At 45.7% G+C, this 16602-nt stretch overlaps 1 long non-coding RNA gene across 1 annotated transcript; it reads right to left on the bottom strand.

The window, feature by feature from the left end:
* Positions 1-8667: 8667 nt before the first annotated feature.
* LOC108445316 lies at positions 8668-16397 on the bottom strand. The gene is made up of 3 exons (XR_001860135.1): positions 15170-16397; positions 12718-12856; positions 8668-11600 (listed from the first exon to the last, which is right to left on the bottom strand). It is a non-coding gene; the product is annotated as an uncharacterized LOC108445316 (long non-coding RNA).
* Between the last annotated feature and the right edge of the window lie 205 nt (positions 16398-16602).

Genomic DNA, 16602 nt, shown 5'->3' with positions numbered 1-16602 from the left:
TGCCTGCGGTCAGGCTGTGTGAGACAGGAAATCTTCTTAATGGAAGTGAATAAAAGCATCTTGCATTGTATGAAGCTATTCTGGATCACATATGGGCTTGTCAGGTCTATTCTAAGTCACATTAAAGTTAATATGGTCACAGCAAGACAGCAATATTCACAGTATTTTAGGTCCACTCTTCAGTAAGGTTGTCCCACTTAATTTCCCTTGGAAAATCCTAGCCCTGGTGATTGGCTTTATTTTCTGCAGATATTTCGGATGCTTGCTTGTCACTTTTGGATGTCTGGCAGCATTGTCACTGACAGAGGCTGTGACAAGCTGCTGCATGGGCTTTCACAAGCAGTCAGTCACTGCCTTGGAAAAAATAGGGGTCTTTGTTTCCTCATGTACCATGTGCCCCTCTGAGTGTGAAATCAACCCTTCAGAACACACAGTTGGGGCATGAGGGTGACAGCCCTCAGATCGTTTAGCATTGCTCTTAATTGTTGGGGCAGCAGAGGAACAGTAATTAGACACATGCAATGTTCTATTTCCTATCTATACTGTGGGGTTTTTTATATCAAACTGGCTTGCTTGAAAGGCTGAGTTCCTGTACCTGAAACCTGGGAGCCACGGGTATCTGCCACTGACGTGCATGGGCTGAGAACTGCCAAAATGTCCTCTTAGGAGTGCTCACGTCAAATAGCAGAAGTAGTTTGAGGACTCTCTCCAGCCAAGGTCATAGGAAAGAATTTTACAAAAGCAAACAAACCATCAGCCTGTTTTGGAAAATGCAAATTAGAAACCTGCTTTATCACAGCATCTGAATGGGAGCTGCTGGTAGAGGAGAGCAAAGAAAGCCAGGGATGGGAAATGACCTTCCAGAGCTTTCACCCTGCTGCCACGTGGCTCTGTCACCAGGGACTGTTCCCTAGCACAGCCGCTGTGACAGGCCCTCAGAGCCCTTTCCTTGCCAGCTTCCTCACCAGTTCTTCAGAAGAGATCACACCGGGTGCCCAGATAACACCCGGTGTGCTTGTGCCTCCTTCCATATGCAAGTCTCTTTCAACATCTTCTGTGTTTGCTGCTGCAGCCTCTTGCACCCAAGTATGCAAATAGCTCCTTCCAGTCCAGGAAATACACAGCTGAGTTTTCTCCAGTGTGACCTTGTAAATTCTCCCCTCTTTTGAATTCCTGCATGGCCCAGGCCATGATCAAATACAATGTCAGAGAGCAGCTCATTGCTTAGCTCCATTCATGTTTGGTAGGGCCAGTGTAACATCACTTCCTTTTTATGGAATACTTAGGCCAACTACATGCAAAGAAAAGGCTTTTACCCACTCTTGTTGTTAATGATGGTCATTATGGGAGGCAGAAGGAACAGGCAACAAGACTGAGATCCCATTGTGATGCACAGTGCATGAACACCAAGTGTTACACTGGCCCTGCTTTGTATTAGAGTCTAATTGCAGCCTGTCACAGTCAACAAACCATTTTTTCCATAATGGAAACCACACGAGCTCTGTATTACACAGTATGCTAAAAGATATTGTGAGAGCTGGAGAAAAGAGCCCCTCACTTTTCAGTTATGATGAATTTTCTTTAGTATGTATAATTTATCTATTCAATAAAGGGTAGTTATTCCTCTATTGACCTACAGGATTTTAATAAAGAGTAACTGTGTGGCCTGACAACCTTCTTTAAGCACCTAGTTAAAAAGTAACAGATGTTAGGCTAGCATGAATAATATTCTGTGAACAGGGTTTTTTTCATTTGGTGTACCTCCTTAGCCCACGCCAGCAGTGGGGGAGAGCCTCTACTTACATAATTATTAGAATTTGGATGACGCAAGTCCTTGCCCTGCCCAGCCTGTGTCTCGATGCTGTGTGATCTGCTTTGCTGTTCTCTGCTCTCAGTGTACAACTGAGAGTCAGAGTGCTCAGGGCCCAGTTCCTCAGTCAGGGTCTGGAAAAACAGGGGCTGTTAACAAAGCCTGGGAAGGTGTGTGTGGTGAGAAACACACAGTGGTGTTTCGTCCCTGGGCTTTCCCGTGAAAACTTCTGTATGAAGGGTTTTCCTCCTGTTTGTTGTTGCTAATTTGATATTTGTATCGGCACTGCAGTTTGTCCTTTATATCCTGGTACTCTGCAGGGGCTACAAGAAAGGATGGTGCTTGTTTGTGAGCCTAAAGCCTAAGGAAAGAATGTGATGAGAAAGCTTTATAGCAGTGAAGTGGCTGGGGACAGAGGGAAGGAAATGGGCAAATATTAGCAAGGAGGATATAGATGAGCATGGGAATGCTCTGAAATGCCAAGATTTTGTGTGAGTTTGGAATTTGTTTGTTAACTGAATTAAGTGACTCTGAAGCACAAACACTTGGGCAAAAGCAGATCAGCAAAGAAGTCTCTGCATAACAGCAGCTTCCAGCAAAATCCAAACAACAAAAAACCCTGTGAGACCCAGACCTCATGCTCACCTTTCCTGTAGCATCTGCAGCATCAGGGGACTCACTTGTAACTTGATGCACCAAAGAGATTTATGCTATAGCTCCCTCTCAGCCTGTGCTGCACAGCAAGCAGGTCAGTGATCAACCTGCTCTTCCCTTGGGACTTCATCTCCCTGAAGTCAGGGAGAGTCTCTGCATTGCCATCAGCTTCACAGACTTTGGAGCAGGCTCTGAAGCTTGTCCTCAGCCAGCTGAACCCTATTCAAGGTCTGAAGCATAATATTTCATATGAAATATAGTCTGTGGACAGTCTTACATGAAAGAGCTCAGGGACTTGAGGCTGAGTCTGCTCCCTGAAGAGTGTGGGGGCTCAGAGCAGAGCAGGGCTGCAGGAATGGCAGTGCTGGCTCCAGACATTCCTGCCTGGCCCTCAGCCCATGCTGGACCCCTGTGGGGAGCTGGTAAATGAGATCCTGTGAAGCTAAGTGGCTTGGCAGCAGTAGCAGGAGCTGATCATCGCTGTCTCCTCAGGTGCCAGCCCCCAGAACAGGAGTGGGTGAGGGGATGATTCTGTTGTGCTGGAGTGGGCAAAATGTGGAAGGCACAGTGAGGGTATGTAAGTGGTGCTCTGCTCCATCCCCACAGCTGCCCCTGTCCTCGCCTAAATCCAGGTAAGCATTCCCTCCTCTCCCTGCTGGGGAACTGGTGTTAGCCTTTTACCTGTGCCTGGATTGGCTTTTAATTCATGTCTTGCAGGGGAGAAAAGAGGATGATGACATATCAGTCCTAAGCATTGCCTGCTGCTGCTTTTTGTACAATTATTTTTAATGCAATAATCATTTTATACAGTGCTAAATCCAGCTGAGCAATGTTAAAAGGAAGACAGTATTTAATGCAAAAGCACAACCTCTGCAGAAATGGCAGTAGGTTTACACTAGGTATTAGAAATAAATTCTTCCCTCTGAGGGTGGTGAGGCACTGGCACAGGTTGCCCAGAGAAGCTGTGGCTACCCCATCCCTGGAATTGTTCAAGGCTAGGTTGGATGGGGCTCTGAGCAACCTGGTCTAGTGGAAGGTGTCCTGCCCATAACAGGGAGGTTGGAACTGTGTGATGTTTAAGGCCCTTCCAACCCAAGCCATGCTATGATTCTATGAAGAGAGTGCAATGCAGAAGATAGACAAGGGTTGTTCTGCATCAGCTTCTTTCTGCTCTGGCCCTAGTGTCAGTCAGGATGCACGGGCTGTTCCCTGCCAATAGCCATGTGAAGTCAAACTGATTGAGGATGATATGTGAATTTGAGCATGTGGTGAGAATGATTTCATCTCATTGGACAGGCAGTGTGAAATGGAAGCTGAAGAGTGTGTGGCTCTCACAACCACAGCATTGCTCTCAGCACACATGTTGGTGGTTTGGGTGCTAATTAGTCTTCCACCTAGGCAAAGAAAAGGAGATGATTGTTCTGGATGGCCTTTAAAAGGAATGGCAGGACTGTTAGGAAGCTAACAGTCATCTCTCTAAGTCACATCTGATTCAGCTTTGCTGTCACTTGGAAGGAAGGCTAGAGAACAGCCTCTCCGAGGAAATCTTGAAAGTTAGAGAGAGCCACTGAGGGAGTCTGAAGTATGGAGCGCCTCTCCAATGAGGACAGGGTAAGAGAGCTGGGACTATCAGCGTGGAGAAGAGAATACTCTGGAGAGGCCTTGTTGCATCCTTCCAGTACGCAAAGGTGGCCTGTAAGAAGAATGAGAAGAGAAATTTTAGCAGGGCCTGTTGTGACAGCTCTAAACTAAAAGATGGCAGATTGAGACCCCCACCACGACCTTGCCCCAGGTTTGGTGGCAGTGAGATCCTTATTCCATGTGCAGCTTCTGCTTTTTTTCAGGTCGCTCTGGTGCCTGCTCCCCATGTCAGACAGGGGAAGACATGCTCAGTGTGTTTAGCCCTAGCTTAATGCTTTCTTTGTGGCTACCTGGGGACCATATTCACCTCTGCTGGGTGTACCTGACCTGGTGTATTTACATCAGTGGTACAGCTGCTCTGGAAATAGATATGTTGTTTGCTGTTGGATGTAAAATACCAGAGCTACTGATGAGAAAAGCCCCTCTCCCCTTGCTCTGATTCTACCTTTCTGGGCTTTACAGTCGCTGCAATATTTATCTTATTTCAGGTACATTTGAAAGCATAATATTCTGGTACAGTTCACATCGCAAGATAAACCCATCACTGGAAGACTCCAGTGCGCACTGCAGCCTGCGAGAACCTTTGTGTGGATCTGCTTTGGGTCCCCGTGTCTGCAGGAAACCGGCTCCCGATGGGCAAGTCCCTTCTCTGCAGCCCCAGGCTGCCAGGAGAGGGCAGGCAGCTGCCAGCAGCCCGCTGGAGGATGAGAAACCCTACACACTGAGCTAAGAAACCCACAGATAAAACAGATAAAAGCAGAAAATCAAGTGACATGGCAGCACGTCTAACACCTGTTCATTGAAATTACAGGAGCAGAAAAGTAGCAGAAATTTGCCGCATTTCCAGGTGTGGACATGAACTAACAATCAATACCCAAATACCTGCCATGCTTAAGGATTTTTAAAAAAATGAATCCAGCATCACACCCTGAGCCTCTCTTTAATTGTTTCTAAGTAATATTTCTTTTCTGGCTCCGGGAGATGACCTGCAGGCTCTCTAGTGTGCACAGGCATCCAAAGACTAATCAGATAATCAGGTGGAGAGTTTGTTTTTTTTTTCCCTGACTTCTCAGATGAACAAAGGCAAGTGAGCAGGTATTCCTTGCAGGTGGCTGAGCAGACTTGGGGGTCGGGTTCTGCAGCCCTGGTATTGCTCCCTACAATCAGTCATGCTTCCCTTGCCCAGGTGTAGCCTGTCAGGGAGTCTGCTGCAGCAGAGGTTTGGGAAAGGGCTAGGGAGTCCTTCATGTCCCTCCTCGAATTAAGGCTGTGGGGAGCAGTAGGTTCAGTCAGCCCAGCATGAGTTTTAAGGTGTTTTCCAGATTTTCTGCATTCAGACTTGAGGCATGTTCTTATGAAGCTGATTTTTAAGCTGCCTGAAGATGTTCTCAAAATCTGAGAAGAGCACACACCTGTTCGTGTGTGGCGCGTGCAGATTGGGAATGCTGAGCCCCCACACCCAGCCCAGAGCTGCTGCAGGTTCCTTTGCTGTGCCTTTGCAGTGAACTTCGGCTGCCGTCTGCCTGCCCCCGTAAGTCTGTGCCAGCAGGGATCTGCTGATTGCAGCCTGACATTTATATTCAGGGGAAGACAGGTTTTGTCAAAACCTATCATTGAATCTCTTTCTGAGGAACTCATACAGCAAATTCTACAAACCCCATGTTTTCTGCTATTTTTGACATTCTGTAGTTCAGTGGCTTGTAATTGCAGACAGTATGCTGCAACAGGATCTTCTGCTTCACAGAGGGTGGCTGCTAATAGGGCTTCAGTGCTTCCCCTTGCATGCCTGGGTATTCAATTAGAAATACAGCTATACCTTATCTCAGGATAAGCTTGGTTAAAAAGGTAGATCCCCCACCAGCTGCAAGGCAATGACAGTCACCTGGGCACCTCTGGGCATGATGCCTTGCTGTGCCTGTGGTCAGCATGAGAGTGCCTCTATCCCCTGGCAGAGCTTCCGCTGGGCTTGAAGTGACCTCAGGAACCAATCAACACATTGGTCCTTCACAACTGAGCCTTGTGTGCCCTGCTGCAGCCTGAGGTGAGCTTGCTATGTGCTGGAAGATGTGCATTGCCCCAGTCTGCTGTCTCAAGGCTGGTGTCACATCGTGGGACTGCAGGGTGTCCTGGTGGCAGAGCAGAGCAAGTTCCCCTGGATCTGCCTGCCAAAGATACTACGGGAGTACTGCTAAAGGCAGATATGTCCCAGGAGATTGGGCTCCTCGCTCTTGCATCTCCCTTCTTGTGGGAATTTGTAGACCTAAAAGCAAAGGGCAGTCTGCCACAAGCTGGGAAGGACATCTGATGTAGGTTATTGGCCACAGAGCAAGGAAAGGGCTTTGAGAATTCCCAAAGCCGTGGGTTGTACCGAACTGTTCTGTTCCCCTACAGGTGGGCGTAGCGAGCCCAAAACTAAATGAGTCAGCAAACACTCTGGTTATGAGTAGAGGGCAGGAGGCGAAAGAAATTAGATGGGGTTTAAGATGCAGCAGGCCATTTCAGGATGCACCATTAGATGGTGGGGTTTTAGGAACAGCACTGGAAACAGAGGATGTAGGGGAGTGAGTGAGCAGGAGTGTAGCACAAATCAATAATAAAAAATATAATACTAAGACATCGTTTCAGTGCTTTGTGATAGAAAAAAATAATTATCTTACTGCACAAACAAATGGAAGATCAGGGATGATTAAAATTATAATTAAAGCAAGAGAATGACACTGGCACCACAGACATCTCTGCAGACTATTTGAACAGTGTGTTAAACAAAGTCAATCATTTCTCCATAATAATGGTTCTTACAGTAACACAATGGGAATGCAAGGCATTTCACTGCAGGCAGCCTGGTGTTTAAAAATATACTTACAGCATTAATAACCAGAAAGAATAGGTATGGTCTGTGCTGAAAAAACAGTTAATGCTACAGTTCAGTTTTCAGATGCCAGGCTTCAGCATAATAAGCAGCAGCAAAGGAAATTAAAATGAGGGAGAACGTTGAACAAGGGCTTTAAAAAGAGGATTTGCTATAGAGAGTTTAGAGCAGGATAATTTTGATTATGTTACTGTACTAGATAAAACGAAGCTGGGGGGATTCATAATTATTAGCATCTCTAATCCACAAAAAAGAATTTAAAGATAAGATGATAGAATATTATTAGCAACTTCAGGCAAAGATTTCCTATTTGTGCTCATTATTAGTTGCCTTCTTTGGATATAATTTTTAAAAATCCAACAAGACACAGTTCTGGATGATTTTTTTTTTTTTTTAAAGGAAGCTTCAAAATTTGGCTGCAAATGTGTTAGTAGCCCTGGGAAAGTTTAACAGGTACTAGAAAAGAATAAGGAGTGCTGTCATGTGCCATACACAGTGCCACACACTGTGATAGTGTGAGGAGAGAATCAGGTGCTCCATGCCCCTTCTCTCTTTTGAGGATAAACAGGAGGCAGTGAAAGATGCAAAAACTTAGAAGGGTTAAATCAATCAAAGGAATGTTTAGAACTGATTTATGTAAATCCTTGCCAATAAATACTACTTTATGTAAGAGGTTGGTATGGTGCAGAAGAGATCATAAAGTGAAGTTGTTAGTCACTGCCCTTGAGTTGTACCAGCCCTGCATGTGTCTGCCTCTAACATATTTAAGAATTGCTTTTTCTGTTTGGTATTTTTCTGGAAGAACTTTTCCTTTTCTGTTTTGCTTTTTGTTACTGCTTACTTATACTCTTGGGTTGTTAGCCTGCTCTGTGATGCAAGATGCCATACTCCAGTTACCTGACTGAAAAAACAAACACCATCCAACAGATTAAATTTGTACATCTTTTCATCTGCTTTTCATTCGCAGGTACAGATCCACCTGATAGCAGGGCTGAGCTAGCAGAGCCTCATTGTTTGTCTGGAGAAACCTTGTCTCTGCTGTCCCAGTCTGCTGGGGCTCTTCCTGATTTCCAAGCTGGGCTCTGTGAGAGCTGAGACACTGCAGGGCAGAGGTCTGGAATCAGCAGCACCTTCTTGCCTCGCACGCCAAATTATCAGAAAAATACTGGGCAAGAAAAAGACAAGGACAAGGGATCTTAACGAGGTTCCTTACTGCCTATAAATGTTTTGCTTGTGCCTTCAGAAGGCAGGCCTTCCTTGGGGAAAAGGAAAAACGTATCACAGAATCCAGCTGGTTTGGTACCTTTAAAACCTTTTGCTTGGAGTTTTTTAAAGGCTAAAGTGATGGAAAAAAGTAGGAAAGGTGGTGTACACAAAGATGGGGAAGACAGCACAAACGTGCTGTTTGGAGAGTGTTGCTCTCTGTAGAATAGCAGTGAAGGGAAATACAGGCAGGAGGAATCTTCAATTAAGACAGTGTAAGGAAGCAAATATTTGAGGAACCAGTAAATCAACTAGATAAGGGTAGAATAAATGTAGTTCAAAGACCAATTTCTTGTTGTAGGATGTTGCAAACATCAGAGCGCAGCACTGCATTTGATGATGGACTATACAGTACAAAGTTGGAAAAGAGGCAGTAGCTCTCTCTAAAGCTCACTGAAAGATAAATAAATCACAAAGGTTATTGTATCATACTGTCAGTACTGTCATACCGTCAGTGAGGTTTTTAATAAGTAGGTACAATTATTTTAGGCATGAAGAAAATATAAGAACTATCTGCCCCCAAGGGCTGTTATTCTCACAACAAATGTGCTGGCAGAGAAAGTCAAGCAAAGACATAAATATAATAGGATGGGAAACTATGTGCTGGGGACAAAGGGACTGTGATGCTGTTAGATGTGCCCAGCACAAAGAACCACATCCCAGTGGAAGACTTTCACAGAGCAGGGGGGAAAATCCCCAAGTTTTACATATGGCAATGAAAATGGGATACAAGGCATAAACCCAGGCATCAATAAATTCATAAAAATTTCGTATTTACTTGGCAATAGAAATATCCTTGGGATGATCTCTGCAGTTGATCGGCACTGGGATGGGAGGTGTGAAGTACCACTTGCATAGTAAGGGCCAGTTTAGAAAGCCTTTGCTCTTACTGGTGAGCATTTAAGGCTCATCTGGGGTGAATAAATTCTCCTTCAGTTCAATTTCAGGCCAGGTCTGATGATTCAAAATGAATTTTTCTCAAGTAATGGCTCCCCAAATAAGGACTGGAGGATTAGGAGCATTAGAGACTATCCCTGTCAGCTATATGAGTACCAATAGAGCGCTAGTAGGTTACCAAAGGAAGAAAAACATTTATCTCTCTGTTACAGAAGGTAAACGTAAAGCAATGGAGAAATGTTTAAAGCAAATAAGGATAAATGTGTCAGATCAAGCTCTCACACTTAGATTCAAAGAGTAGGGGTAAGTGGCAGGGTTAGTTACACGTGCAACTTGAATTGTAAAGTAGTCCCAGTGACTTAGGAACACGCCACCCACACACTGTCTGATGTACACTGCAGAGGGCAGTCCATGTATCTGACTTACAGGGTGCACAGCAAGTCCCAGTCTCACACCAAGCTTGTTCCCAGCCTGCCAAGGAGAACCCTTAATGCTCTTGGTTATCCTGGCTCTCTGTCTCTGTACCTATTTCACTTAGGTTTCAATGTGCCATTTTTAAAACCTGGAGGGAGGAGATTTGGGGGGGCATTTTTTAAAAAAAAATTTCCCCCAAAGTTCTTGGGAGAGCAGTGCTCAGCTCTGTACTGAGGATGCCACCAGTGCCCACACATGGACCAAACTTTGCTCTTACTGTCTGGTTCAGGGCTAATCTGCAGAGCCTGGCAGCAGCAGGCTTTTAAGCATTTGAGTTGAGCATACTTACAGTTTGACGGAAAAAACCTCCTCTGTCTCTCCCTTAGAAAAGAAAACCACCGTGGTTACTGTAGTAACCATGATCTCATCTGCCAGCAGACAGACTGCTGGACAGTCAGTACTGCAATGGGGAAGTGTTGCACCTTTATGACTGTAGCAAACGGCTTGGATATCATTGTTTCTAAGTCATTCAGGCTACCCTCTGCCCCAGGGCAGGACTGGCTTTGCCTTCACCAGGCAGGTTCTTGTCTAACTCGGTCTTTTAAATCCCCAGTGATGAGGAAGGGAATGTTTTTCCTTGTCACAGCTGTTGCCTGTTTCATAGCCTGCAGTGTGAAAAGGATGGCATTTCCATACAGTTTTTATATTCACTGGTGTAATTGTAGTTCTTGTCTCTGGTTGTTTGATAGATTGAACTAATGACCAGCCATTTGTGTAGGGATCTTTGTTGCCTCCCTTTTAATGTTCTGGGAGTTGGAATATGATCTGGGAATCCTTAGGAGGTGGTGAAGAGCAGAGCTGTCCTGTGACTTTCCATGGCTGGAGAGCACCTGGGCAGACTCAGAATCAGCCTTTTTCTCTATATTCTATTAGACTGTATTCCTGATTTACAGAATTGACTCTCTCCCAAGCCTGAAGGTAGTATCAAATTGCTCTTCTTTGTGACTCAGTTCCTTCTTTTTGGATTTTAAATATGCTGTTACCAGTAAATAATAAATCTGTGATAACACTGGGTTGTGAAAATTTCTAGTTCTTGAGGAAGAAAGAAATGGCCATGTAAGTAATTATTGGCCAGAAGGTGTAACACGTTTACCAGATGAAACAAGGCCATAATGTCCGAAGGAGAAAAGAAAATGGTTGTGTTAATGGAGTTGATACCGGCAGCATGAGCAGCAGAAACATCATGGGAGGTTTTTTCTGTTTTATTTATCAGTTTGAGCTTGTGTGTCCTCCTTTCACACCCCCTCTGGACAGTACTTCAGTCCATTGCTCCAAGGAGGCTGGATGCAGATGCCACCCCATCACATCCTGCAGCAGTACAGAGACAAGGACATTATTTAGCAGCCTCACAGTGCATTTTTATCTCATACTTTGCTCCTTTCACATGGTTACAAATGGTTTTACAGACTTTAAACTCTTAATATATTAATAAAAAATATGGAGAGTTTATTTTTACATTTCTTTAGCTCTTAAAGTGTTTTGGTTTTGCCGGTTTCCAGTCGGGTTTTTTCCCAGGTAAGCTCTGTTGTGTTTATTTTGCCTGGGCTCTGCTTTCATTTCTTGAAGCACAGCTTTAGACTTTAAAGTGATGAGTGAACTTTGCCACTTGGTCATAAGGCTTGTCTCTCTCCTGCCTTCTGCTCCTCTTCCTCTGCTCTGCTCTAGGTTCTGGATAGAAATGAGATCAGCTTCAAGGCTTGGTATAACTTCAGCCTCCATGCTGAGTTTAAGAACTTTAATGGTTGCATGGGTGCCACTAAGAGCCCTCGTCCCCAGAAACTCTGCTTCTTCTTCTACCCTGCCTATTTCTCCAGTCCTTATCAAAATTTTGTGTCAGAAGCTAAGCTAATTCCTTCTTGAAGATACGGAAATTTAACAGCTGCTCGGTGAGGGTAACTGGGTTTCTTCATGGACCCATTTCCATTGGCCAAGCCAGAAGCAGGAGACAGGAGGTAAAGCCCAGGTCAGGTCCCACAGTCCAAAACCAGCAGCCTGGCAAAGGAAATCCAGAACAAGTAAAGACATTTGAGTCCAAAGCCCTTCAGCCTCTCACTGAGTCACTGTCCCACAGAGAACCCAGCAGGGTTGTGCCTCTGCCCAGCTGGGAAGGAAGGTGGCCAGGGAAACACAAGCCTTGGCCAGCTGCAGCCTCTGTTCATGCTGTGTGGGCCCTTTGCAAAGAGAGATCCCACCTGTGGATCTCACTGCCTCGGTTGTTTGGCTACATGACGTGATTGCCAAGCTTAATTTAATTTTTGACTGGCCAAGATTTGGCTGATTTGATCAGTACAATTCTCCAGAGACAAAAAAGAAAAAGCCATTATTTCCACTTCCTGCTATATTTGACTTTGATAAAACAACAGATTAGTTATCACTAAGGTAAAGGCATCAGCTGACCACAGTTTTCAGCTGGAGTATTGTGTATTTAAATGATAACGGGGCTATGTGAGCACAAACACCTTTTTGTTAAGGGTGCCTCCTACTCAGTGAAGTGTTACATAAAAACTGAAGTGTCCCCAGGTAGTTTTAGTCTGGAGTATTTGGGTAATGCACAGAGCAACAGCTTATTGAAGTGGAAGAAGCAAACAAAAATAACAATGATGAAAGGGATCCTTGATTCAAAATGATATTGTGTATCTTAGAGCATTGACATTTGTGTCAATACCGTATTAGTGGTAATCAAATTTCTCATTGTCTGCTGCAATGTAACCAACTCCTTGAGTGTAAAAGTCCATTAATCATGGAGGTGTGCTCTCTGTGCCTGTGTCGGTGGGAAGATAAATTAGGTGGCACTTTGCAGATCTGCTGAAAGAGAGGAGGACATGCATTGGGTATAGATGGAGCAGGATAAGCAAAACCTACTCCTAGATCTTTTTCCTTGACATTTTCCCTGTGCCAAGCCAAATAATACTAACTATTCTGCATATTCCCGTATCACAGTTTTCACTTTAGACCAAATGAAAGTGCATTTCTGTGCTTACAGCAAGAGGTTGTGGGGGATGAGTTTCTGTGACTGCAAACTCTGCAGGCACTTTCGCCCTCTTAAAATGGGGTAACTATATTTCATAGTTATCTTGGTATACCTGATAGATATACCTTGGTATCTTACCTGATAGAAACTGCAATGCTTTCAGCAGGCTCTGGGGACCCAAGTCTGCCATAGATCTGCCACAGACCTCTTGCAGGATGTTAGCAGATCATTTTGCTCTACCTTGTTTGCCCTACTCTTACTGCAGGCAACAGCACCCCTGCATCAAGAAGGCACAGCATTAGTAACACCGTGTTAATGTTCATGAGATAGATCCAAAGAAAGAACTTACGGGTGTGTTTTCTTCATTCCTGAAACCGTGTGAGATGAGGATGTGCTGCACATGAAGGATGCCATCTGGATGGATGAGGGGTCTTAGAGGCTCTGTATCCTGTCCCTGGCTCACTCGTCATGGCTCTATGAACAGCCCTTGTTGTGTGTGCAATCACGTAAGAGTAGCCCTGTTATGCCCCGTCCAGCTGGGAAGGACGCTCCTCTTCCCAAGGAAAGGGGTGGCCAGGGAACACAGGTCTTGGCGCATGCTGTGGTGGGCCCTTTGCAAGCAGAGATCCCACCTGTGGGTCAGGTGTGCAGTGCTGTGCATGCAGTCAGAGGCTGCTCTCTACACAGAGCTGCAGCTTCTGCAGCCACGACTACATGCATGGCGAAACTTGACTCCATGGACCTTTCCCCCCCATTAATTCCCCTGTCATTCTCGAGAACCTGCTCTTATCCCAGCAACTTGCTTCCATATAGTTTGCCCCTGCCGTTGTGTGGGCTATCTGAAGGGGCTGCATGTTTGAGGAGGTGATTTCAGGTGTTAGAGCATTTAAATGGGTGGGGGTTACCTGAGGGATCGGCTTCACCTCAGACTGATTGGACATTCCACATCTTCAGTTGAAAAGTGATTATTGTATAAAAGTATTCCTTACTTTCCAACATGGATCTCTTGGTAACAGAAATGCCAAGTGTTTCTGCAGTGTACAGAGTGTTGGGGCTCTGCTCTGCAACAGTTTAGAAATCTTTGGTTGTCCATAGCAACCTGCAGGCATTGAAATATAGGCTTGCACTTACGTGGGGGTTTAAAACACTGCTGTTGCTGGAGGCTCCTAGGAAAAGGCTCTCAGCTTTGCTCCTGTGTGGACCTTTTCCCCACTGTTCCTCCTCACCCCACACAAGTTGTGGCTTCTGCCAGCACAGCAGTTTTTACCAGGCTGCAGGTCCTCCCTTGGAGCACTGTGGATGGCCAGAGAGAAACCAGGACCGAGGCAATGTGTGCAGGACAGTCCTACTCAGAGGCAGCCCCCATCCAGCACAGACATCAGAGCTCTGATGTCCACCCTATGCAGAAGACCACTGAGTTCACTGGTGACTGATGCATTGTAAAAGACAGATTTGCTTGCAGTTGAAATTAGGAAGGAAAGAAAGAAAGAGATCAGAGCCACTCTATTTCACACTCCCAGGCCATGGTCTGGGCAAAATTCCCTGTGCCGCAGCTAACAAGCAGGAGGCAGGGCAGCATCCAAGAGTGTAGGCAAGTCATTGGCCCAAAGCAGTGGCTGTGTGACATGACTCAACATCGCAGTGTTCCCCCTCTGCAGCAAATGTCTCAGATAACACACTGGGTCACCCTGCACCTATTAGTGACCTTGCCCCCCATGTGTTTTGGAGGACCCTCGTGGCAGCCAGCTAGTGCACACTATCCTGGTGCGGGGTGTTGTGACAGCCCTGAAAGGGTTGCTGCCATGTGTGCTGTGTCACTGCCTGTCACTGCCTCACTCCTTAATATTCCCCTCTGCGGGGAGACAGCCTGGACCAACTGCTCGGCTTCAGTGAGGCACTTTTGCAATATTACAGTATGAAGACATTCTGAGCAGCTTCTGTGCTTTTGGCAGCACCCAGTCCCTACTGTAATTAGGCTTGGGTGTCCTCCAAAATGACAAAAACTTTAAAAGCCCCAAGCGTAACCCTGGGGGAATGTAGGTGGGGCTGTGATCTCCAGGCAACGTCATCCTGGGAGTCTTTCAGCTCCAGTGGCCAGTTTACATAATCAAGACCTGACACAGCAAAAGAGAGACTTAAAGTCCGATGGCTTCAGTCTTTTAATCCCCATTTCTACCAGTAATCCTTTCTCTGCAAGTAGGCCCTACTCGTGCAAGTAGTTCTCTTGGCTTCAGTGAGTGTCTCTGACCTGTACTTAATGTAAACTAAGATTACTTTTGGCATCTTTGGAATCCTAAAAAACTAAAATGGCAGAGTACGATTGAGGGCAACAGGCTTTACAGACCCAGGAGGTCACACTGGAGTTTACATTTGCTGCTGGCAATCCAAGAGCTTGCTAGAACAGCCACAGCAGATGAATTTCCTTTCTAACTGCAGAATAAACACTGCATGTGGGGTAAATATTAAAGGAATTACAGTAATGGGAAAGGTAAGGGAAAGGAAAGGAAGGGAAGGGAAGGGAAGGGAAGGGAAGGGAAGGGAAGGGAAGGGAAGGGGGCTCCTTTGTCAAACAAAAAGGATGTCTGCTTACCTGTAGCAGACAGTGCTTATTGGAGTGTTTTGCAAGTCAAGAGATAAATCCTTAAATGGGGACGGCCAATGCACAAAGATGAGTGCTCTTCCAGCTTTTCAAGTTCTGGGTAATTGTGGCCATTGCTAATTTTCATACCATGATGGCTCAACAGTTATGTGCCTGTGATTGTGCAGCCCAACTCACATGGGAAATGTTTCTTGGAGTCTAATAAGCACTGAGGTGCACATCCTGCATGCTGCCATAGCAACAGCAGGATGCAGGAGAGCTGGGAGGGCTGGCTGCCAGGAGCTGCTGCACTTTGGCAAGAGAACTGCCCTTTGGATGTCCAAATCGGTTTAATTACCAGCTGTGGAAACTACCTGGTGTTCAGTGACTGATTCTTCAAAGAAGTGATACCCCTGTGAGCAGAATGAACCCTTTGGCTGCTGGCTTCAGGTGTGTGCTGGGCCAGCACAGCTGTGTCGAGGGGGACAGGCACTCCTGGGGACACTGCCACACAGTGCACAGGCTGGCAGTGTTTGTGCAAAGCTGTCAGGCCTGATAATGAAGCCCAGGAAAGCTCCACTGATGGTGTTCTGGCATTCAATGTCAGACTGTGTTTGGGGATTTTGTTTTTACCCCGCTTTCCTGGTAATTGCTGATGCATGTCCCTTTCCCTGCTGGCAGGGCACATGCAGGGCAGCCTTCACTCCCTGCTGACCCTCTCTGGACAGGGCAGAGTGGGCTTTTGGCAGGAGAGTTGGTAACAACAAATTCTGTCCCATGGAGAACTGTGGTACTTTGACACATTTTCCCCCAGGTGAGGTGTTTTCCCTGCTGAAAAAGATCATGGCTCTGCAATGCTGAGGCTGTTTCTGCCAGGTCAGACAGGAAGAGAAGTCCCCTGCCCAAGCAGCACAGTGTCCATGGGAACTGGTGGCTTGGATACCGTGTGTTCTCAATTTTCCTCCGTGGCAGAGACTTCCAGCAGGGCAGTGACTCCTGTGCTGTGTCGTAGCCAAGGAAATCACATGAGGCCTTGTCGCTGGTGAGGGAGGACAGTGGGATGGAAAATTAGATGGGGGAACATGGTCCATGTAGGAGAAGAGGGACATGAAATAATTTAGCTATAGTGTCTATGAAGTACTCTGGCAGCTTGGGTAGGTACCTGTTAATTCCAAGATGAACCAAAATCAACTGTTTTGGGTTTTTTTTAAATTCCATTTGACAAATGGAAGGAATATGATTAAATTACCACAAACCTGAAACTGTTTAGTTTTGACATATCTTTGCTCAAGCTGTGGTAAAAATTAGTATTTCCCACTCTTGGGTCTTGACATTAAAGAAAGCAAGTGTTTTGCATCATCCACCACTGCTGATTTCAGTTGAGGGATGCAGCTTTAGCAATGGGGGTCCTGCCAATGGTATTAGTGTTGCTACTGGGCTGAGAG

Source organism: Corvus brachyrhynchos, unplaced genomic scaffold (genome assembly GCF_000691975.1).
Source record: "Corvus brachyrhynchos isolate BGI_N302 unplaced genomic scaffold, ASM69197v1 scaffold370, whole genome shotgun sequence".
NCBI lineage: Eukaryota > Metazoa > Chordata > Aves > Passeriformes > Corvidae > Corvus > Corvus brachyrhynchos.
The sequence above is the reverse complement of the archived record's forward strand: the minus strand, read 5'-3'. Positions and strand labels throughout refer to the sequence as shown.